The sequence below is a fragment of the Callospermophilus lateralis genome, chromosome X (assembly GCF_048772815.1).
Source record: "Callospermophilus lateralis isolate mCalLat2 chromosome X, mCalLat2.hap1, whole genome shotgun sequence".
In the NCBI taxonomy this organism is placed as follows: Eukaryota; Metazoa; Chordata; class Mammalia; order Rodentia; family Sciuridae; genus Callospermophilus; species Callospermophilus lateralis.
In genome coordinates this window covers 101,790,297-101,814,551 of record NC_135325.1, presented here as the reverse complement: position 1 = coordinate 101,814,551, position 24,255 = coordinate 101,790,297, and the positions used below count along the sequence as shown (strand labels likewise).

Below are 24,255 nucleotides of genomic sequence, written 5' to 3'. Positions count from 1 at the left end.
AATTTAATTCAGTTCTTGATTCCTGTGTTACTGGTGGGGGCTCTGATTGTTGTTGGGGGATTTGCCAATTACTGGAAGCTCCACCAACTGCCAAGGCTGCATGGCTTCTGGGGATTGTGCATGATGCTGAGAATCACCTGTCCCTCCTCTCTAGCCTTACCTACCCCTAGATGTTCCAGCTATACCATATCCCTAACCATTCTAGATGAGGTGATACAGGAGTGGGAGTGGGTCTTTTGGGTACTTATACAACTGTTGTGGACATCGGGTACAGCCCTTACACTCTCTTTTCCCTAGAGAAGAAATTTAAGTTTAAAGTGATCTCTGTTGATGTTGAACTATTCCAGTTTGGGGAATGTGAAGTTGATGCTTTCAATACCCATTTTAGTGGGGCTATTTTTGGTCCTGTACTATTCTGGGGTGCCAAAACTTCTTCTGGGGTTTTCCTAAAGATACTATGGTGTATATTTGATTGTTAAACCAGTGTTTATGTGGGGAGATGAGAGTTAGTACCTCCTGTTCTTCCATTTTGATGATATTACTCCTCCAGCTGTGGTATACTTTAAATTGTACAATAAATGTAAGCATGAAAATGATTACAAATGTGATATGATAAAGACAATGATAGCTGATCTGTAAAAGGAAATTATTAACAGTAATCTATCATCGAGTATATATATATATATATATATATATATATATATATATATATATATATATATTGCACACTATATTATGTATAATGTATCCTATTTCATACAGTTTCCTTTTAAACTATCTATCCTATTTGTCCTCGTAATTTTACTTTTACTTCTCAGGTCTTACATTCTTATTCTTAGTTCAGAAAATACAACAGTAGTAGCACTAGAGTACTTGAGACTATAAGGTCTGATTTCTTCAGTTTAAAGACACATAAACATTCAGAAACACAAGAAGAAAATCATGTTGCATTAGTGATTTTCAGTTTTGTGTCCATTTTAATTTTGTCACTGGATTTTTTTTTTCTTGTCTTTCAACTGTAAACCACAGTGCATAGTTTTAAGCAGAAATTCACCATCATGTCCACTCTAGGCCCTCTATAATTACTATTGTTTTTGAAATGTGGCACCTAAAGATAAAACACAAGTTCAGATACAGTCAACAGTAAAAAGAAGGCTGTTAATGTCTATGATATAGACATCATAATTTTCATTAGCTTAATATTAAACATATATTGGTACTTTTCATAAATCAATGATGTAGTTGGTTATGTGGAACTTTTCTACAAAGAAAATCTATGAAATTTCTTTACCAATTATAGTCCAGCCAGCAGTATATGAGAATTTTCACACATCCTCTTCAATTCTTGGTTCTCTCATACTTTTTCCAATTTCATAGAAAAATAGTATCTTATTTTTATTTTAACCTGTATTTTCATAATTCCTAATGACAATTCAGTTTTTCTTACAGGTGTTTTGGTCTTCTTATTGTTTTATGCAAATTCTTTATATCTTCTGAATACTAAAAATTTGTTTGATCCATAGCAAATATTTTCTGTTAGTAGCCAGCTAGTCTTGTAAATTTTATATATATTGGTTTCTGGTGTTGTGTCCATGTTTTCAAACCAGGTGAAGTACAGGTTTTGGCTGGGTGTGGTAGTGCATGCCTTTGATTCCAGCAACTCAGGAGGCCTGGTAGGATTGCAAGTTCAAGGCCAGCCTCAGCAAACTAGTGAGGCCCTAAGCAAGTTAGTGAGACCCTGTCTCAAAATAAAAAAATAGTGCTGGGGATGTGGCTCAGTGGTTAAGCACCTCTGGGTTCAATCCCCACTATCAAAACAACAACCACAACAAAACAAAAACAAAAACAAACTCAGGGTTTTCTTCATGAGTTGTATGTTTTTGTCTTACATAAGAAATCCTTTCTGATAGGTTAACATAAAGGGCCAATCAAATATATATTAATAAATGAATGAAAGGGAAGAAAGTTTAGTAGGGTAGATGAAGGAGAATGAGAGGGAGGGAGGATGCTAGGTTAAAGGGGGAGGAAAAAGCGGGGGGACCATGAACTGAAATATATTTCTATACATGTATGAGTTTATTAGGATGAACCCAACTACTATGTATTACTATAAAGCTCTAATAAAAAAAATTTAAAAAGAGAGCATTACATATAATAAGCAGTATAATATTGTCTCATTATATAGTGGAATTTTTTAATGTTCTCAAAGTATTTAAATTAGATAGAATTGGAAAGCTAAAGTGACAGGCTATATAGTGCAACAGATGACTAAGATTCTTCAGGACTAGAGAATTAGGTTTAAAAAAAGGAAAAGAAATCCTTCCTTATTGCATATGTTAGTGGTCAGAAAATGATGGCAGGGAGTTACATACAGACAGGAAACAACTTATTTATGAATAACCCATGAGATATATTTTTTTTTTTACATTTTCAGAATTCTAAAAATACATGACAGCAACTGTACTTAGCATCTAAAGTCTAAACTATTGAATATCTTTTTACCAAAAGTTGTACTGACTTCTTCCATCCAGTATCACAGTGTTCTCCTAATATTTATTATAATGGTTTTAATCATTTTCATGTGGAAAACTTTAAAACTCCTGTATTTTATTTGAGATACATTATATGAAGCAACCTATTTTCCCACTGGAGGGCCAATTTCCCTGGTATGATTGATCAATAGTTTCTACTTCCTATTGATTCATAAACCATTTCTCTCACATACTCATAAATTTGAGTCTATTTCTAGTTCTTCATTGTGTTCCATTGGTCTCTTTTTCCATTGTTGTACTAATATCACACTTTTAATTAGTATAGCTTCATGATAAGTCTTGATTTGTGGTGGAACCATTCTTCTATACATGTTTCTTTTCAGAATTGTTATGGCTATTTTTGCCCTTCACTCTTCCATATAAATCAGTTTAGAACTAATAGGTTGCTGTGGTTCTGGTCACTGATGTGGTCAATTAGTCACTCAGCTACCTTGTTGCAGTGGGTAGAGAAGTGGAATCAACACACAGACTCTGGGAGCTGGTGAGAGAGCTGGCTGGAGACCCACCTCAGGTCTTTGTCCAGTAGCTCAGTTTCTTTTTGGAATGCACACAACTGTTATAGGGTTCGAGTGGGGAGTGCCTCTAAATCATACACAAGCAAGATAGTATCCATAAGCCAATCATCTTCTGCCTAATGTAATCCGCACTATGAGGATGCTCTAAACATTGCTGTCATGGCAGAAAGCAATCTGGAAGGGTCTTTGGCCCTTACTGAGTCAGAGGTTTCAGGCCCTGAAGCCCCTGACTCTCAGTTTCCTGGCCTGTTAGTTTGGCAAGGCTAACCCCAAGTGCTGAGGATGTGGTTTCACCCCATCCTGCAGGCCCTCCTGTCAGGCCTGAACAAACGTGGGTATTTCAGGCACTTCTGAGCTGCTCCTAGCTTCTAGCTGCGACTGAAAGTTATTCCAACATCTCCTCCCTTTTTATTAAATTTTTGCCAAAAGAGAACCATGATATGAGAAGAAAGGAAAAGGGAAAAGCACAGAGATAGGGGGAAGAACCAAGAAAGAGAAAGGGGAAAGATGCAGACATGGCCCATTCCTGTAGCTGCAGTTGTTTCCTGCTGTGGTGAGAGGGCAGCTGCTGCTGACTAGGTCTCTGTCTGTCACTTGGGTTCTGATCTGAGCTGGACGTGGGGAGCAAAGCAGCCATGGGGACAGGAGACCTCTCTCAGATGGGGTGAAGACTTAGGCCTTTGCACAAGTGGGGGGGTGAGGTTCTGTGCCTCACTTCTGTTGGTCCCCAAGTTTTCTCCTGATGGCCCCTCTGCGACTGTGCCTGTCTTACGTTGTCCCTCCCTTGAGGAATCTTACACATCTTTGACTAACTAGCCATCCTCTGGGGCCAAACAGGGTGATGTGGAGTGTGCAAGGCATTGTCCCTGAGAGAGATCTCTGTCTCCTTGAGAGATAATGTCCCCGTGGCCTCCACGCCAGCATTTACCTTAGGATCAGGAAATTCAGGGTTCTTCTCCATGGAGGGCCCAGCTCACAGCACTGGGCTGATAAGGCTGCATTCAGGAAGGGAGTAGAAAGTCCATAGACAGACAAACAGTAATATAGTGACAGAGCTGAGAGACACAGATATGAAAAGGAGGGCAGTGCTAAGACTCAGGGCATGATCCCTCATAGAAAACTGGCCCTTAGTTGGTACTACTTAGATCTTGTACATAGCCACCATCCATACAGATGCGGGGGAATCATTATTTTCCTTTTGACTTTCCTTATATGCATGAACTAACATACCTTGTTTTGTTTCTACTTTGTTGAGTCTTTTTTGGAAGCATCTTAAAATAACATACACTAAAACAAGAAAAACTATGCCAATACCAGGGAGGATCCAATTAGTAGGGTCAATTAAAGCTGACAGTTTATCCCATAGAAGCTGTAAGATTGAGGGGTTAAGAATTAGCCCTGCTCTGGTTTCAGTTAGGCTGAGAATCTGAGCATGTAGCATCATAGTGAAATTTCTAAAAGTCATATCCCAAGGTCCCTTAAGTCTACTTGCCAGTTCAAGCTGAGCTTCTGTTACATTTCTTATGGAAACAGAAGTTTGACAAACATACAGAAATTGAGTACTGCAGGGTACTGTAATATTCAACTGAAGCATATCAACTTTCTCATCAATTAGGTCAATCTGTTGTTGTAACATTAAGATACCTCCTTCAAGTGCAGGTTTAGTCGCCCCTGGGTGGCCAGGGCTTTAGTGGAGCACTGAACTACCTGATTAATGGTTGCAGCATTTGCTGTGGACTGGGTCAGAGCTACACCAGTCGTGGTAGCTACTGCGACCGTAGTGAGGGAGGCAGCTTTAATGGCAGCAGTAATCCCAAAATCTCGCCTAACTCTGGGAAGAGAAATATCTTTCGTAAAGTGAACCTCTTGAATGGAGGAGTCATCCTCCATTGGAAACCATAACCTGGGGGGTGTTCTCATTAGCACTACTGTCTTCACAGAGGAATTCCAGCAATTGGTTAACTCACATTGGGAATCATCACAATTAAGACTACCATTTTTGTGATTTTGGGTGGAAGTTACAAAGAAGAAGGGTGGTTTAACCCATACATGGCCTTTAGTAGCACGTTTAGCTGAGGGTTTTTCAAAAGAACCATTAAACCAAATGGCACCCATGGGGACAATAGGACTGATATCTATACATTTGTAACCACCACATAACAACTGTTTACCTAATTGCAAAAAGTCTCCTGACTGGCTTTCTTTTATATTTTGAGCATTTGTTCTCCAATCTGTATGGTATTTAAATATTAATGTATTTGTTTCTGTTGAAAATTCCATTTTCCGTCCACCTTTTCTATAGGGTCTGGTCCAACTAATAAGCTCATCAAAAGTGAAATAGGGTCTGGAAGGGAGAGACAATCTCTCCAAGATACAGCTCTGAGAGGTATACCTTCATTGATGTCCTTAAATTTTCTCCATGGACATCTCTGCAGAAAGGGTTGGGGCCAATAACATGAGTCTTTAACATGAGGGGGCATAGTCATGCCACTAGGCAGATCACTGACAGAGACTACTTTTGCTTCTCCTTCTAAGGAGAGTAGCTGAAAACCTATAATGCCTCCTATTCCTGGCTCCCAAAGAATATCATTGTGAAGGCAAATTGTAGACTGACACAACCTCTGTGCCCTAGACACATCCCTTAATATAGTAAAGGCCCATGAATGATCAAGTGAGAGTGACATATTCCAAAGGTGCCTTGCTATTGGGTCAGATGTAACTGGGCATCATGAGGAAACATTAGTAGCAAACAAGAAAGGCAATACAGTACCATCCAAACCAACAGGTAAAAGAATCCTGGCATATGGAGCCCCCACCCACCAAGCATGTACTTGCGGGCTAAATGACAGAATGATGCACAGTAGCATAAAGGGGGTCCTTTTCTGCGTTGATGGAAAAGGAGAGGAAATGCAATTAAAGTCCCAGCAACAGCATAGATTGTTTTCAGTCAGTTGGGTGTGGTCCTTTTGGACAGGTGCAGGGGAGCGATGAATGCAGCAGTTGCAGTTGTGGCTGTGAGGACCATAAGTCTTATGATGATGTTGATCCGGGGGGCTCCTGTTGTCCTCCTGAGTTTTTATCTTGGGAAGCATTCTGCAAGATTTGAGAGAGAAGTATGTACAACATCCTGATTGTGATTAATTGAGCATGGATCGCTCTCTTGGTTTTTTAATTGCAGTGGCATGAGTATTTTGCTCACTGAAGGGTTTTTGCCACTAGGTGGTGCTCAAGGCTTTCCACTAGAGGAGAACTGTCCCACAGACAGCCATTCATGAGTGATCACTATCTGCAAAGCAATTTTCCCCTCATGGGACATACTTTGAAGTGTGTCCGTTTTGCTTGGACAGGCCAGCATAGGGCCTTGAGTTATCAGGCCGTTAGGCAGAGGCCTTTCTTCCTCCATACTTACCAGTTGTGTACTTACCTGTGAGTTGCAGGTTATAATTGCACACATAAGCAATAAGAGAGTACCAGGACTCTGGTCTCCCGCAGGTGATATGGTCTGAGCTTGATCTGATAGGGCTTTGATATCACCCCAGATTATCTTGTGAGCCCTCCAGTGGGGTGGTTGTGATGATCTTTTTCTTTCTTTCTTCCAGGCTCAATTTCCAGAGCTTGGCAAATCAGTGACTGATCTGACATTTCTTGTTGATACCCAGATGGGGTGAGGCTCCTGTTAACATATGTAAATCCTCCACCCATGGTTAAATGGAGCCTAGGAACATCCCATGCATTTGTTATGGCATCCTTTCATGAGACCATAGGTAATGGGAGGACTCTGATAGGGGGGCCCATTGCATATGGGCTGCTATTTCAGTAGAAAATTTTGAAATTGAAAGAAAATTTAAAGCAAATAAGATTATTTTCAAGGCATCATGAGGGGACTTAGTATAGTTTCTTTTGTGTTCTTACTATAATGCCTTGAGTCTAAGGGATATAGGGAATCCCAATCAAGTAATGTATATGCCAACCATTGCAAATTGCTTCAAATGTCTTGTTAGTATAGGTTGGCCCTTTGTCAATTAATAGACATGGGAACATCCATAATTTTAAAACTTTTAAGTAGATGGAAGATGACTTTTTTTTTTTTTTTTTGCATCTAGGGCAGGGTGTCTTGGGGCCAGGGAAGCTACCATTCTTAGGACAGTACTGTTTAATATGGCCTGGCTGATTATAGCCCTAGCAAATGGGATCAGATCTTGGTTGGGAAGGCCCACCATTTTTGTGAACTGATAGTTTGTTAATGGCAGCTGTTAATGCCTGAATGGGCCCTGAAGAGGGGGCTATTTCCTTTGTAGCAGAGATACATTTTGAAAGGGATTCTCTGCATATTGGGAGGATTGCAGTTCTAATTCCTGTAGTCCCATGCCAATTGTTTAACTAATGAGCCTTGAGTAGGGCCTGGATTACTCTAGATAAGAAGTCAGGAAACCATTCATGGGGGCCTTGGATCATATTCCTGAACAATTCCTCATATTTTTTTTAAGAGTTCTTAAAGCAATGTCTTTGACTTGACAAGATGCCAAATATAGGGGTCCAAGATGTTGACATGGAGGGCCCTGACTAAGTAAACAAAAGATGTGTTTAGGGTCCAATGTCTTGTGCTAGTGGGGGACTTCCTTGACTTGTTAGATCAAGGCCTTATACCTACATGGTGTCTCCAGAGTGGAGTTCCCTTTAACAGAAAACCCAGGTTCCGAATTCTGGGAGGACCAGTCCCTTATGTGAATTCAACAGGTGAACCAGGGGGAAGGAGGGGTCATAAGGTATTGCCAGTCCTTATGACGGTGTGTGCCTGAACTCAGGGTACCAATGGTATGACAGGGACAAGGAAAGGGGGTAAAGGAGGGGGTACCTTTCTCACCTTCAAGGAACCCTCAGCACACGGAACACAAATGGGGTCTACTACCTGAAATCAACAGGATGGCCAATCCCGAGGTGCGAGGGTGCGAGCAGACATGTTGAGGCACCAAATTGCTGTGGTTCTGGTCACTAATGTGGTCAATGAGTTGCTCGCTACCTTGTCGCAGAGGGTAGAGTTGCAGAATCAACATACAGACTCCAGGAGCTGGTGAGAGAACTGGGTGGAGACCCGCCTCAAGTTGTCATCCAGTAGCTCAGTTTCTTTTTGGAATGCACACAACTATTATAGGGTTCGAGTGGGGCGTGCTCATCAATCATACACAAGCAAGACAATATCCATAAGCCAATCATCTTCTGCCTAATGTAACCGCACTGTGAGGAAACTCTAAATATTGCTGTTGTGGTGGAAAGCAATCTGGAAGGGTCTTTGACCCTTAATGAGTCAGGGGTTTCATGCCCTGAAGCCCCCGACTCTTGGTTTCCTGGCCTGGTAGTTTGGCAAGGCTAATCCCAAGTGCTGAGTATGTGGTTTCACGTTTGTCCGGCCTGAACAAACGTGGATAGTTCAGGCACTTCCCAGCTGCTCCTAGCTGCTAGCTGCGACTGAATGTTATTCAACAATAGGTCTAGTCTATGAATTTGTTTTTAGGATTTTAATTAGAACAGTATTAAATTTACAGCAATACTAGGGAAAAATTAACATTTCATCATATGGCATCTGTCCAAATATATTTCTAAGAATACCATAGTTCTAGAGTTTTTTGCTATTATAAACAAGGACATATATTTTACTATTACAGTGTCAAATTAGTCACTGATAATGTCTTATATTGTTATAAACCATTATTGGATTTTGTATTCTTCAAATTTGATAAAATATTTAATTGTTTATAGAGATTTATCAGTAGATTCTCTTAAATTTACAATTTTAAGATAATTTCAATGGTAAATAACAATTTGGTTTTTCTAATTTCTGCAAATTTATTTCTTCTATTCCTGAGTATTAGTTAGCCTGTTTAATAAAATGTTGTATAGTATGACATTAGCAGGAATCTGGTTTGTATTCTGATTTTCATTGGTATACTCGAGATTTCTCATTAGGTATAATGTTGGGCACAGAATTTTGGTAGACATGGCTTATCAGGTTGGTGAAAATTCTTTATATTTATAATTAAAAATAATTATTTAAGTATTCTTTATGGAAGATTTTTCTATTTTGTGAAACTTCCTAAGAATGAATTTCCCACTTGTTTGTTACTTTCCATGGCACTCACTTTCCTATCTTCTGTGAAATTTTACAGGTTTATCTTGGATAAATCTTACATCTCTTGTTTAATTTTTGTGATTCTTTCATGTTTAGAATTTTACTCTTGACTCCATCAAGCCCACCAAGTTCTCAGAATAAAACTGCATCTCAACTATTTGGTGAATTCCCATTCTTGAGGAAAATTACAGACATGGTTCTGAAGCAGATGATGATTATCACTCTCCTGCCTCTTTTGTCAACAGATTGAAACTGGCAATAACCACTTAAAGTGACTACAGAAATTGGTAACAATGTTGTGAGGAGGTAGGAGACCCCATGCCCCAGATACCCAGCTTCAATCTCCAGAGAAAACGGAGAGTTTTAGTCTCTCTGAATATGCAGAGCTCTGTGCCACCTATCGCTGCTTATAGCCTCAGAGAGCAATGTACCCAAATACTCCATTTACAGATCTATCCCCTCTGTACCAAGGGATGATTCTGATCTCTTTCTGGTCCATTGATGCTTATGCTATTTTTGAGCATGACTTTGTTATTTGAAAATATTTTAATTGCCTAATATTTTGTAAGTTGTTTGGAGAGAAAGTGATCTTTAATTGTTTTGTACAGCATAATTATTAAAAATTTCAAACATGGCAAATTTGAAAGAAATATATTTATTTAAATGCTTAGCACCTAGATGTTACTTACCATTGCAATTTTACTAGTTTTATCATTTATCAACATCTCTTCATGATTCTATCCATCTCTGTTACTTAACTTTTCCCAACTTAGGAAGGAGCATAATATCTCCTCTAACACCTCAGACCTTCAATTATGATGCTGGTTCTTTCATATATTTATGAATCTTTAATTTTAACTCTAAAATTCATATCAAATATAAAACATCCAGAAGTTTAATTTCTAACCAGTAGCCAGTGTTCCTGTAAAAATATAATTCAGATCATGTCATCCCCCCAAGTTATTACATTGGCCTACATTGTTCTATATGATCTTGCCCCAGGGTATCTCTCTGATCTCATCTCCTTTCACTGTTTTTGTTCTTTGACCTCAAACCATGAAGACTTTGATGTGTCTTAAATACACCAGGCAGGACACTATCTTGGGACTTTGAAACTGGAGTTTTTTCTATTCAATAATCTCTTCCCCAGATTTTTGCATGGTTTGCTTCCTCTTTTCATTCAGATCTCTGCCTAAAAAATCAGACAACTTCTCCAACTTTCCTTGACCACTCTCTTCTCTTACCCTGTTTATTCTTCTTTATAGTTTGTATTATAATAAGCCTGTACTTATTTTTATTATTTATTGCATTAATTTGAATGCTAGCTTCGGAAAAAACAGAACTTCATTATGGACACTGCTATATATGCAGCACCTGTAACAATACCTGTCACATAGTAAAGGCTCTATAACTATTTGTTGCATGAATAAACAAAGTATACAACTTAACTCTCAATGCCTGTGCAAGATTGGTGCAATTATTCCCAGTGTTTCATAATCAGTAAAGACACTAAGATTCACAGAAATTAAGTACTTACCTAAGGCTATGTTGCTAATAAGGAACAAAGCTCAGTAATTCTGTTATGTTGTATGTCTTCCCAGAAAGCTAAAGTAACCAAAATTTTATTACAAGTAATAAAACTTGTAACTTCAACTTTTTACTTCAGCTTCTGCTGGCACCTTGATTGTGGACCTCTCAGACTCCAGAACTATGAGCAATAAATTTCTGCTGTTTACAAAATACCCACTCTAAACTATCTTGTTAAAGCATCCAGAATGAACTAAGACAACTTCCCTGATTATCCTATTTAATTATCCAACAACCATTCCCAACACTCTATCTCAGTATCCTATTTTATTTTTCCTTATGTCAGTTAATTCTAGTTAGAATTACATTTTCTGGAGATGCAGCTCAGTTGTAAAAGACTTGCCTATAATTATGTTTTATTTTTATTCATTTAGTTTTGTTCTTCTGTCTTCATTCAAAAAATAGAAATCTTGTCTGTCTTCTTATTGCTATATCTCTAGCATGTGGAATAGTGACTGGTACAGGAGAGATATTTAGGAATAATTATGAGATTATGATGATGATGATAAGATGACAGTAATTTGTTGCTTTCTTACTAAATAATATGTACTATGCTGAACTATTTATCTGTGTTATTCCTTAAAACTCCCATGAGAGAGAGAGAAATGATTTTTATACCTATTTTGCAGACAATAAACCAAGAAACAGAGTACCAACAATTTACCTACAATCACACTGCTAAGGAGTGGATGCATGCTAAAAATCCAGGCAATTTAGTTTGACTGGTAGTGTTCTTAACCTCAATTTAGAATGAAAGAATGAATAAATAATTTAGTCAGTGGGTTTTCTACAATACATTGTCTCAGAATCATAATCATATCTCCATTTTGCATTCCAACTTAAGTGGAGAGACACATTTAACATTGGGTGGAATAATTGGTTCTGAGTGCCACAGAGAAAAGTACATTAGAAGAAGTTGTTTCAATTCAGCTTTCCTTTGAATTTTTAACTTATATTTAAAAACATAATTTTATTCATTCCACTATGAAGGGCTTCTATGTTGCTTCCACAGTTTAGCTATTGTGAATTGACCTGCTATGAACATTGATGTGGCTGCATTCGTATAGTATGCTGATTTTAAGTCCTTTGGGTATAGAACCAGGAGTGGGATAGTTGGGTCAAATGGTGGTTCCACTCATAGTTTTCTAAGGAATCTACATACTGCTTTCCAGATTGGTTGCACCAACCAGCAATGCATGAGTGTGCCTTTTCCCCTACATCCTCACCAACATTTATTGTTGTCTGTATTCTTGATAAATGTCATTCTGTCTGGTGTGAGATGAAATCTTAGAGTAGTTTTGATTTGAATTTCTCTAATTACTAGAGATGTTGAACATTTTTTCATATATTTGTTGATTAAATGTATATCTTCTTCTGAGAAGTTTCTGTTCAGCTCCTTAGCCTATTTGGAGGAACTTTGATTGGGCAAAGGGGAGGGAGGGTGGGGAGGGTGTACTGGGACAGGAAAGATGGTGGAATGAGATGGACATCATCACCCTAGGTACATGTATGACTTCACATATGGTGTGATACTACATTGTGTACAACCAGAGAAATTAAAAGTTGTGCTGCAATTGCGTACAATGAATCAAAATGTATTCTGCTGTCATATACACCTAATTAAAATAAATTAACAGGATTTGATATAATGTTTTGGTATATGTTTATTGTGAAATATTTAATTCAGATTAAACATTGATCACCTCAATAATTTCTTCATAAAATAATACACATCTTTTTTCTAGTTTTTTGAGATATACTGTATATAAATATAATCTATAGTTACCCTATTGTTCAATAGAATACCAGAACTTCTTATTCCTGTCTAAAATAAACTTAGTACTCATAGCCTCTGACAATCAGTCACCATTCTACTCTTAACTTCTATGAGATTAGTCATTTTAGATTCCACATATGAGTGATAATGAAGTACTGGTCTTTCTGTCCCTGGCCTATTGAACTTAACATAATGATTCCTGGTTCCATCCATATTGTTGAAAATGACAGACTCTATTTTTTTATGGATGAATAGTTAGTCCTCTCTGTAAGTGAATATTAATTTGTGTGTGTTTCTATGTGTACCACCTTTTCTTCATTAATTCATCAATTGTGGAAACTTTGGTTGATTCCATAGTTTGGCTATTGTGAAGAGTGTTGCAGTGAATATGGGAGTGTGGATGTATCTCTTATATACTGATTACTTTTCCTTTGAATATATTACAAGTAGTGGGATAGCCGAATCATATGGTAGTTATATTTTTCATTTTTAGAGCAACCACCATACTGTTTTCCATTATAGCTATAATTTACATTCCCAGCAATAGTATATAAAGATCTCTTTTTCTCCACAGCCTTTCCAATACCTGTTTTCTTTTGATGTTTTGCTTGAAGCTATTGCTATTGGGGTGAGATGATATCTCATTTTGGTTTTGGTTTGTAGTTTCCTGATGATTAGATATATTGCCATTTTTTTTTCATATAGCAGTTAGGCTTTTGTGTGTGTTTGTGTGTGTGCATTTTGAGAAATATCCACTTAGATTTTTTCCCATCTTTAATAGGGTTTTTTGTTAATATTTTTTTCTGTTCCTTATATATTCTGGATAGCAATCCTTTAATATATACATAGTTTGAATATATTTTCTCCTATTTGGAGAGGTTATCTTTGGTAGGTTGTCTTCTCATTCTGTTGTTTCCACTGATGTGAAAATTTTTAGTTTGATGTAATACCATTTGCCCATTTTTATTTTGCTTCCTGTGTTTACGGGGTCTTGCCAAAAAAAAAAAATACATCCATTCTAGTACCCTAAAGATTTTAGTTTTTTGGTTTCTAGATCCTTCTTTATTTTCCCATTGAAATTGCCAAGTTTCCAGTTTGCCTGTTGGTGAATCAACTTTATTCTGAGAAAGAAGGAAATCAGGGATATAGTTACTTTTACATCTGCATATGAATCAGTTTTTCTTTAATTTGCATGTCAGAGATTTTGGTTAGGCAACTAATTTATACCTGTAGGTCTCTGTTTTGATAACCCTATATTTGACCTTCTCTTTCTGTTGCAAGATAGTGAACACTGCATGCAGTAACCAAATATTCTCTTATCCTAAAACTTGTAGCCATTTTTCATTGAATTTCACTTATAGGGTACAACTGGAAATATGCTAAGAGGGAAGAAGCAGTTTACAAGCCTGCTTTCATAGCTCTTCTCATAAATCCTGACTATGTTTCACTTATAGTGACTCCACCAATTTCACTTTCTGGCAATTGCTTCCTCTTACCTAATATCAATTACTGCATTAAGACCCTTTTGTTGTAAGTAGCATAAAACCAGACCACACCAGCTTAAACATAAAAGGGGGAATAAAATGCTTGGATAAGGAATAGTCCCAGTAATCTAAAGGACAGGGATTTACCTAGGCCTCAGAAAGGAACCGGGGCCAAAAAGTTTTCAGAAGTGTTAATCATCCAGTTGTTATTTTTTATTATATTTGATTATCTGTTTTATTCTCTTTCTCTCTTCTGCTTCTGTTCAATATACTATACCTGCCCCTCAACTCCTAATGTACATTTTACATTTCCAGGTAAAGACTTTGTTAATTTTTAATTCCAAATTCTCCAGGGAATAATTCTTATTAGAGAATTGTAATCAGGATTCCTCCATTATTTCTAATAGCCATGATCAGGACTGTATGATCCTAAACTAGTAAAATGACTTCTGTAAGCTCCCTCCACACTTGTGTTAGTAGCAAGTGTAGAAGTAAGCTCTTTCTAGAGAAAGGTAGATGGACTAAGGATGTATATCAACAGCTCACTATTTTTGATCTGTATGTCAATATGCCTTATTTAAGAAAATAAAATTGACATATTTCTAAATTAAAAATACTGGTAAAATAGATTATAGTTAATCACTAATAGTTTTCTTGTAAATTATGAAGCTATCTCAACATATTTTACAATAAAATGTACTTGCATATCATTTTTCAGGAATTCTTCCATTTCACAAAATGAAATTCATCTTTAGAGAATTATAGGTAGTGATGATAATGATCCACTTCCTAAGGAACTAGGTAATATTATTTTATTCTATATTAAAACTGTAACTCTGTAAATTTATTATTATTATCATTCCATTATTCTATGGAGTTAAGGAAGGGGATTTTGGGGGAAGATGAAGTACAGAAGAGAGAAAGGAGGAACTACAGAATAAAATTTACAAAATTATCTATATACATGTATGAATATGCCATAGTGAATTCTACCTTTATGTATATCTGTGAAACTCTAACTTTTTAAACATAGTTTTACTTTAGGTGAGTGACACAATGTCTCAAAAATGAGTACTTTATTATTGTTTACTTTATTCATGTAAAGGCAATATCTAGATTGGAGTACAATTTGGGCAATTGTTGCAGAGATCAGAATACACCATTAGACAGGTTGTTCATGTTGATTTTATTATGCTTATGTTATGCATCTCATTTTTCTCCTCAGTTGTTTGAATAATTTTATGTAAATCAGCATTCTTCATTCATCCTGAAATCCTCATTTTCAGATCCAAGTCTATATTTTGAAACAAGTACAGCTTTTAGAAGCTTTCAGAAGGAAACTGAGATTCATACATGATTTTAGGAACTACCTAAATACAGATAATTCTTAGATATTGCACATCCAATGCAAAATTATCTTTCCCTGTTTTATTCCACATTGTCAGTCCTATAGAGGAAATTTATCTTCTGTGTTTAAATGTCATTTCAAATTTAATATACTCTCCAATGTCCTACCAAAAATTACCCCTTACTAGTTTTTTCATTGCCCAAATTGGCTCCACAACTTTCCAAGCTTCCCCAATTTTTTCTTTCATCTTTTACAGAATACCATCTAACATTTCCCCCCTCCCAAAATCTATTTTACTTTATTCCTTCCATTGTATAAATTTTTTGTTTGTGATGAGGAGAACTGATTTCAGCACCTCATACATGCTAGACAGGCACTCTACAAATGAGTCTCACCCTCAGCCCCGTTCTACATTTTTTTTTTTTGCCAATTCTATGATCCATATCATCAAATTCTTAGGTTATAGCAGTAGTGCCATCTCTAACATCTCTCTATTCCAACATATGCAATAAATTGTGAAAAGCATCTGTGGAAAATGCAATTTTCATTAGCTTACTCCCTATTTACATTACTTTTAGAATTAACATTAATAATAATAATAATAAACATATGCTTGCATATTACTTTATGTTCTGATTCAGTTTTAACTGCTTTACATATATTGATTCTTTTAATTTTCAACAACCAGAGGGTAGAATACTGATATTAGTCTCAGTTTGCTGAGGGGAAAACTAAGGAACAGAGAGGTTGAGGATAAGATTTCATAGCTAATAAGGAAGATTTTTCTGAATTAATTTTTTAAATTCTTCTGCTTATTACTCTTAACTGTTTACTATATTTATTCCCCATACTCTATCTTACTAGTGTTGTGTCTTCAAGAGCAAATACAGGTCCCATTGAAAGGCTCTTCAAACAGAAGGACCCATTAGTAAAGACAGAACAGTAAATGGAAAATATGAGCCATCCAAATTACTTCATATATTGCACACTTGCATTTACTCTAAGACAAAAGGATTTTCCTGGGTTTTTACGTCAGCGAGATATGCCAATATGCTTTCAACTTTGGCCTTGACAAATCTATCCCTTATTTAAAAGGAAGTGAAAATACTAGATTGTTACACAGATTTACAAACAGAGAGCTTTAGTTAGCAGATGTTGATGTGTCCATAACCTCTCCAGGTTCTTTAGTAGCTGGACTCGGAGAATGTGATGATTGCCATTGCATGACACTCTCCAATTTGTGACTAACTTAAACTACCCCCTGTTCTTGGGGGGGGGGGGGACAAGTCATCTGTGAAGTAAATGATTGGTCATATCAATTTTATGTTTCAAAGTTCCCATTTGCAAAGACCTATCCCTGCCAGCTCCCCTAGAGAAAGCTGTCTAACTCCTACTCCAAATTCCCTAGAGTCGGCACTGTTAGCACAGAGGAGTCCTTCCTTAGTCTGTACCCGGTTTGTCCCTTGGCTTACTTCTAAAAAATGTTAAGTTTCTTACCAAGTAGCCATAGATGAGATTGGAAATTAGGTGATCTGAACTCCTGAAGAGATGCAATAGAGCAAAGTAGAGAGAACAAATAAAAGCAGATAGGACTAGGTTTGATTTTAGTCTCTTCCATTTACTACTACCACTAAAAGCTATCTAATTTCCCTGAGTCACATATCACATCTGTAAAATTGGGGATAGGTTCTAATTTATGCACAGCTATGTAGATTAAGTGACTCACCACATGTAATTTACCTTACAAAGTGCCTGACATTTAATAAATGAAGAATATTATATAAAAACTGTATAATTAAAAATGGGTGCATATTGCAATTTCCATTTGAGATGTAAAAATCTGAGAGGAGAATCATTTACTTGGCCCCTTATAATACAAAAATGAAGCTGGGCAAACTGCAAGTTCACAAGAGTTATTGATCTCATCAAAATGCTGAGGTCACAGGGTAGGCAACATATCTGCAGTCTAGGGAAACTCAGATGTGTACAAGGTTAGATAGGACAAAAGTAGTTTTTTACATGAGGCAGACACAGTTGGGCATCAGTAAGATTTCAGTCAAAATTGATAACAAACTGGTAAGATTTAAATTGTGACTAGTGAGAGAATATAGAGCATTTTAGGCAAAAGATGTAGGGAAATGTGCATTCACTTGAAGGCTGTGCTTTACAAAACTAATGAGGTTAGAATAACAAGAGTCCAAAAGAATATCACTCATTATAAAGGCCTGGGGGGAAGAACAACAGCAAGTGTGGGAAAGACATGGGAGAAAATCCAAGATCCTGCTAACATCATATTAAAAAACACTGAAATGGTGAGAAAAATGGCCACAAACACTGTCCATTGTCAATCATAGGTTATTCTTTTTTATTTTATATTTTTGGAAAATTCATGAGGATCAAAATGTTTTCAAAATAAATATTTTATTCCACATTTTCAACTTGGCTATCTATTTTTTTTTTTGTTATTATGTTTTGAGTATTCTTTAAGTATTCTGGATAAGTTATTTGTCAGATATGTTATTTGCAAATATATTCTCCTGGTCTGTGATTTTTCTTTTTCCTCAATGTATTTCATGCAACAAATTATATTAATTAAAAAATAATATATTTCAATATTTTGGAGTTATTTAAAGCTCAACAGCAAAATCTTGGTGGTGTATATTCTATGGATTGGGAAAAATATATAATAGCCTCATTATAACATCATCATGCAGAGTAGTTTCACTATAAAAATCCTCTGTATTATGCTTGTTTATTCCTCACCTTACTAAATGCCTGGAAATCAATGAACTTTATATTCTCTCCATAGTTTTGCCTTTTCTAGAATTCATGTAGTTGGTATCATATATTATGTAGCCTTTCCAGATTGGCTTTTTTCACTTAGTAATATGTATGTTCTTTTTCACCGGTTGAACTGCCATAACTTGGTAGTTCAATTCTTTTAGTGTTGAATAATATTCGATTATCTGGATGAACTAACATCTATTTGTCCATTCACCTACCTTGTAAAGGTAAAATTTTTAAGCTGATTCTAAGCCGCAGAGCCAGAGTTAAAGTGTAAAAGATCGGACATTGTGAAGTTTCTAAACTGCAAGGCTTGGGTTGTAAAGTAAAAGACCATTGTTATGTTTATTATTGTTAAATTCCTCGGCTACCCCCGGAGCCTGTGATCTCTGTAGCTGTTAGGACAATACCCGAACTGCCCAGTAAACATTCTCACTGGCTCCTCTGGTGGTCTGATAACTTGGGACTTTGAGTAGCCTGGCACATAGGCACCTCGGGGGCCCAGAACCAATCAGTTTAAATGTTCACCCCACTTAAAAGTAACCAATCACCCCCGTCCAATCTGTTCCCGCCAATGAATGTGCTAATCATGACTCAGAGTTGTTGTTCAATTTTCCCTCGCCTCCTGATGATTTGTTCTGATGTATGCAAAGCCCCCCCCCCTCTCCAAAAAGTGTACTTAAGCTCTGCCTGACCTCTGCTTGGGGCGCTGGTCTGCTCTATCTTCCTGAGTGAGCCTGGAGCCTCAGCATGCTGAATCAATAAAACCCCTTCTGCCAATTGCATGGAGCCGGTCTCTTGTGGTCTCTCCCTCTGACGCTTCGCCGGACCCTTACAACCTAAAGAGGAATAGTTTTTTTTTTTCAGATTTTGGTCATTTTTTTTGCAGAGATAATTTTCAAGTCTGTGTAGATCCCAATAAGCCTGATTGCTTGTTTGTATGACAAAAATATGTTTAGGTTTGTAAGAGATTACTTAACTGTCTTCCAAAGTGAATGTACCAGTGTGCATTCCCAGCAGTAGTGAAAGGGAGTTCCTGTCACTTCACATTCTTGCCAGTGGTATTGTCAGTGTTCTATATTGTAGCCATTCTAAGAGTTGTGGAGCAGTATCTTGTTTTAATTTGCATTTCCGTTATGACATAACTATAGCATTTTTGATGTCTTTATTTGCCATCTGTATATCTTCTTTGATGAGGGATCTGTGAAGGTTTTGATCAGGTTGTTTTTTTTATTTTTGAGTTTTGAAAGTTCTTAATGTATTCTGGAAAAGTCTTTTATCAGATATGCCTTTTAAATTTTTCATTTTCAAATTATTTCCTATTTTAATTGATGAACATAATTTTATATATTTATGGCTTATAATATGCTTTCATATTTATATATACTGTCAGATGGCTAAATCATGTACATTAACATATGTATTGCCTCACATGATTAGTATTTTTCATGATGAGAACACTTAAAATCTATTATTTTAACAATTTTCAGGTGTAATTAATTATAGTTACCATGTTTTAAAGTAGATATTTGAGCTTAACTCTTCTTGTCTACATGAAATTTTGAATACTTTGACCACCATGTGCACAGTACTCCTATAGCTCCTGGTAATCATGATTCTATCTTGTGAGTTAAATACTTTTTAGATTTTGCCAGTAAGTGAAATCATGTGGTATTTGTCTTCCTGTGCCTGTTTTATTTCACTGAATTTGATATCTTCCAGGTTCACCCATATTATCATAAGTGACAGGATTTTTTGTGTGTGTGTATGTGTGTGTGTATATGTGTGTGTGTGTGTGTGTGTTTACAGGATTTATATATATATATATTTAATGTGATATATATATGCACACATACAGAAATATAGGCACATATATATTTTCTTCATCTATTCACTCATGGATAGACACTCAGTTTGATTGTATATATTGGCTCTTGAGAATGCTGCTATAATGAACATGGGAGTACAGATATTTGACAGACTGCTTCTTTTTTATAGTTACCAGGTATGGTTGAATCACATGCAGTTCTAGTTCTATTTTCATTTTTTGAGGAAACTCCACACTATTTTCCAAAATGGCTGTACTAACTGACATTCCCACCAACAATGAACAATTGTTCCCTTTTCTTCACATCCTCACCAGCACATTTTTTTCTCATTTTGATAAATAATTCCAATAGGTACAATGTGATAGCTCATTGTGATCTGCATTTCCCTAATGTTTCCTAGTGTTTAGCATCAATAGGCCTGTTGGCCATTTGCATGACCTCCCTTGAAAAGTTCTATTCAGGTTCTTTGCCCATTTTTAAATTCAGTTGTTTTGTTAATATTGAGTTGTTGACATTCTTTATATATTTAAATATTAGTCTCTTGTTTGATGTTTTGTCTGCAAATGTTTTCCCATTCTCTAGGCTGCCTCTTTACTATGTTGATAGTTCCCTTTTCTGTGCAACAGCTTTTTTAGGTTGATACAATCCCATTTGCTTATTTTGCTTTCATTGCCTATATTTTGGGCATCATGTTTTGTTTTTTTTTAAATAATAGCTGAGAACTGTCAAGAAACTTTTTTCCTGTTTTATTCTACTAGTTTTATGATTTTAATTTTTAACTATTTAATCCATTTGCACTGGTTTTTGTTTATGATGTGAAGTAATGGTCTGAATTTCTTTTCTACATATGGATAGGCAATTTTTCTATATCACTTTTTGAAGAGACAGTCTTTCTCTTGTTATATGTTCTTGATAACTTTGTTAAAGATTAAGTAAATGTAAATGAGTGGATTCATTTTTAAGCTCTTGATTGTATTCCATATGTCTGCCTTAGTAGGCCTGAATCCTGGATCCAGGGGTATGGAACTGGGTCCTGGGTCCATAGGAGTCAGCTTGGTACTGGGGTCCACTGGGTTAGGCCTGGAGGCAGGGTTCATGTGAGTATGCTTGAAGCCTGGTTTCATGGGAGCTCATTAGATTCTAGGGTTTACCATTGTGGGCCTGGATCTTGGGTCTGCTGCAGCAGCCTGGCCCAGGAGCCTGGCAACACAGGGATTTTTCTGTTACTGGGGCAGAGCTCATGACTGGATTCACACGTGCTGTCCTACTTTCTTGGGCCATTGTGGCCAGCTTTGAGCCTGAAGCTATGAGGGGAGGTCTGGAATATGTAGTTATGGGGCCCAGCCTAGCTTTGGGGCAGACATGATGTTAGAGTCCACAGTAAAGTCAGGTGCCCACTTCTTCCTCTTTATTGATATATAAAGCTCACCATTTAAAAGGATCCAATTCAGTGTTTTCTTTTAGTATTTTAACAAAGCCATGCAATAGCAACTATCATCTAGTTCCAGAAAATTTTCATTAACCTGAATAAAAACACTGTACTTATTATAACCATTAGCAGGTACCCTTATTAACAGCCCTCTTCAACCCCTTTCTCTGTATCCGTAGGCAACCAGTAATCTACTTTTTCTCCATATGGATTATCTTATTCTGTACATTTCATATGGTCTTTTGTGTCTGACTTCTTTTACTTAGATGATGCTTGTAAGGTTCATACAGGTAATAGTGCTGAAGAATGTGGAAAAACAAGAATCATAGTTAAACCAAAAGCAACACTATTATTTTGAGCCCAAATATACTTTACAGTCCCAGTAGTGTCCTTTGTAGATTTCCTTCTTGGGAGAAGGATGTTTAGAGTCTGGTTTTAGCCCAGTTTATTTTCTCCTGAAACCAGTTACATATTTTACTTCATGCTCAATCTATAATAGTCATGGAGTACATTTGTTTCATGAAAGAAAGTAAAAGGAATGAATTGGAAAAAAGACTATTATTTACTGAGGGATTATTATTTCCCAGGATTTATACATACATGATTGTATTTAGTGTCATAAAAACTTTATGATATAAGTAATTGGTGTATTTACACTTTTATGAAAGCATGCCCATATTTATACAATCAATAAATGGAGGAGTTATGTAATACACACTATATTCATTATAATGCAACATATCCAATCAGAATTTTAAAATATTACTGATAAGTAACATAAACTAAATCAGAAACAATAAGAAATATAGCATAATAACAATATTATAAATGGAATAAAACTAATTATACATTTCTCAATAGGTTTGTACTACCTAGTTACACATCACAGTTGTAAAATAAAGTTATTATTGTAGACTTCTTTTTAATAATTGGCTCCTCTTGAATTTACCTGAGCCCTGTGCTCTTGTAAAACAGAAATAATCAAATATTCATTATTCTTTCTCTTCTAATAAAGGATTTACTTTAAAGACCCACATTTTCTGAATACGACTTAGACACTTATAGATAAGACATATGGAGGGTCTGGGGTTGTGGCTCAGTGGTAGAGTGCTCATCTAGCATGTGCTAGGCCCTGGTTTCGATCCTCAGCACCACATAAAAATAAATAAATAAAATAAAGATATTGTGTCCAACCACAACTATTAAAAAAGAGATATATGGAATGTTCCCCTTGCTTACCTAATACTATGATTTGGATTTTGGATGAGTGTTCCTCCAAAGGTCCATGGGTGGTGGGAACGTATTGCGTCAGCGTGCAGCAACCTGGCAACCTTGCGACCTTGTGTGCCTCCTCCATCTTGGAGAGGGCATAAGTGCAGAGTGTGAGCACAGGTGCTCACCCAGATCCTTCAGCGGGTGCCAGGAGAAGGACGCGGGAGCTGTGGAGGAGTTAGGGCCTGGACCGCGTTCAGCAAAGATCGCGCCATCCTCTCAGGTGGAGCTGCAGGCTGAGGCTCTTTGTTGGGAAGCGACCCCTCTCATGCTCCGTAGCAGGAATCCGGCGACTCAGGCCAGAGGGCGTGAGGGGCCCTGAGCGCGGCCTTCCTCGACGTGCTTAGGCGGACCCGCGGCAGATCTCATGCTCCTCCAGAGAGTCGGCAGCGGCCCCAGAGGGGACGTCTATGGAACATTATTTTGGCTTTTCATCTTATAAGAGAATCATTAAGCAGAGACAAGATTCAGTGAATGAGCGTGTGTTTTGGACATTGGACTGGTTGAGCCCATCTCTATTTTAAAAATGTCTCAGAGGAACCTGGAACTAGTGATCGACTTTCTGTCCCACACGCTTTCCCAGAAAGGATACAGCTGGAGCCAGTTTGGCCACGAGGAAGAGAACCGCGTTCAAGGCCCAGAAAGGGCTGAATCAGAAGAGGGGTCCAGCAATGCCACCAACGGCAACCCATCCCGGCATGGGGGGGGGGGGCAGTCCCATGGTGAAGCAAGCGCTGAGGGAGGCAGGCGACAACTTTGAACAGCGGTACCGGCAGGCATTCCGTAACATGACAGAAGAGCTCCGCCTCACCCCGGAGACAGCACATCACACTTTTGAACAGGTAGTGGACGAACTCTTCCAGGATGAGGTAAGCTGGGGTCGCATTATGGCCTTTTTCTCCTTTGGGGAAGCACTGTGCTTGGAAAACATAGACAAGGAGCTGCAGGTATTGGTGAGTCAAATCGCAAGTTGGATGGCCACTTAACCTGAATGATCACCTAGATACTTGAATCCAGGACCAAGGTGGCTGGGACACTTTTGTGAAACGCCATGGGAATAATGTGGCAGTGAATAGCTGGACTCACTTTCTGCAAGATCATCCTGTGGCATCATTGTGTTGGGTGGCTGCCCATCAGGTACAGGGATTTAGGGACCTCACCCCAGAGTTAAAGGGGAGATTAGGGAGCTGCAGTAGGAACTCTGGGGTCTTCTCTACCTCAGGAAGGAGTGGCAGGAAAGAGACCTTGGTGCACAGGACAGTGGGTGGGGGGCCGATTGGAAGGGCCTCTCTTGCCTGATCAGGTAGATATTTCCCCTCTGTCCAGCCTGAGCATCAGGGCTGCCAAGGTCAAAGTGACCTGGCCAAGACCCCTTCAGGCCTCCCTGGGCTACAGCCTTGTCCTGTCTCATCCCTGCGGGTCTCAGCACAGCACTGGCAACTCCAGGCTTTCTGCTATACATATTCCTGTCCCTGGCCCCTCAATGGCATGTCGTGCGGGTGGCACTGAAGCGGCCCATGGAGTTTGAAAGGGCGCTGAGGCGGGCAGTGG

The 24,255-nt window shown here is 37.6% G+C and overlaps 1 pseudogene; it reads left to right on the top strand.

Moving 5' to 3' along the window:
• The first annotated feature begins 23,230 nt into the window (after nucleotides 1-23,230).
• LOC143638668 (bcl-2-like protein 1 pseudogene) lies at nucleotides 23,231-24,003 on the top strand (annotated as a pseudogene).
• Nucleotides 24,004-24,255: the final 252 nt, after the last annotated feature.